The 1,539-nt window shown below is 30.6% G+C and overlaps 1 pseudogene; it reads left to right on the forward strand.

The window, feature by feature from the left end:
• The first annotated feature begins 408 nt into the window (after positions 1 to 408).
• LOC103308717 overlaps positions 409 to 1,539 on the forward strand; it is a 5,463-nt pseudogene continuing 4,332 nt past the window's right edge.

The raw sequence follows: 1,539 nt of genomic DNA on the forward strand, positions 1-1,539 counted from the left end.
CTGAACCTGAATCCCGTTGAATAGATACATATTATGACGTATTATTTATTTATTTATTTATTTATTAGAATATAAACGCCGAACGGCTATTAAAAATACAATGAGTAAGATAATATGATAAACTTAATACAGAAATAGTGATGAATCTAAAATATAATACTGTCAAATCTCAATCCACTTGAAATAATATCTTAAACATGCATATCTCTTATCTCTAGATATCAAACATGTCATCATCGTTATTCTGGTGTTCAGTACCTACTTGTGATTTAATTACCTATAGTGTACCTACTTGTGATTTAATTACCTATAGTATTAAGATATCTGTCATAACAGTTATAAAGTATATTGATTTAAGACAGCATAATAAACTATTATTAGTTGTTGAAAACGTTATATAAACACAGGTATAATGTAATTATTCAATATTACGTTTTTTCATTCTATAACGAATGGTTCTGGAACAGTTGAATATTCTACCAGCACTTAGAGTATAGTAGTTAATGTAATTATATTTTTTTTTGTAGTCTCTATAATTAACAATAACTATGACGAGGAAACCAAATACGTTATATACATATACATTTTCAATTTGCTTGGTTTATACGTTAGTCTGCTCGTGGATATTACCGGTAGAATCAGCAAGAATATTAGCAGTAATGGCATTTCCTGGCAAAAGTCATTGGAATTATGTAAGTGCAGTACTTCGTGTATTGACAAATAATGGCCATCATGTCACTGTGTTTACACCATTTCTCGACGGCGAACGAGACAACTATACGGAAATAGATACATCTAATGATCATCTAAAATTTCTAGAATGGAATTTAATCGATACAATGGATGTAATTGGATCTCCAACAACGATGGTCAATTTCATGAGAACTGAACGTATAAGGATATGTGACGCAGTGTATAAAAACGCCGAGTTAAATAAAATAATGGAAGAAAAAGAAAATTCTAATTTCGATGTACTCTTCATTGAAACGCTGGGTTACGATTGTGAGTTGTATATGGCTAGTAAGTTAAATTTGCCTTTGATTTATTTGGTTACATCGCCAATGGCAACAATTCAAGAACGCGTCATTTCCGGTGACATCCCAAATCCGGCAACAATTTCACATTTATATGCTCATTACGCCATTCCTAAGACATTTATGCAAAGATTATCAAATACAGTATTGTTGGCGTACAATATGATGTTCTTAAGCGTTGACAAATGTATAAGAAAATATATTATCGATAGACCATACAATTGGGTGACAAACATTGTTCAACCTTCTATGACATTTGTAAATAGTCATTTCATAAGTGAGGCTTCGAGACCATTTCCACCAAACGTCGTACAAGTCGGCGGAATCCATTTGGAACCTCCAAAGAGTATACCAAATGTAAGTTAAAAACATTGACGTAATTTAAATACATTTAAAATAGAACACACATTTTCTTGAAAAGTATCTACCTACCTACATATTGAATTTTTAGAAATATTTTTTAACATATTTTATTGTTATCATTTTCTAAGTGATTATCTTTTTC

This window comes from Acyrthosiphon pisum, chromosome A1 (genome assembly GCF_005508785.2).
Source record: "Acyrthosiphon pisum isolate AL4f chromosome A1, pea_aphid_22Mar2018_4r6ur, whole genome shotgun sequence".
Classification (NCBI taxonomy): domain Eukaryota; kingdom Metazoa; phylum Arthropoda; class Insecta; order Hemiptera; family Aphididae; genus Acyrthosiphon; species Acyrthosiphon pisum.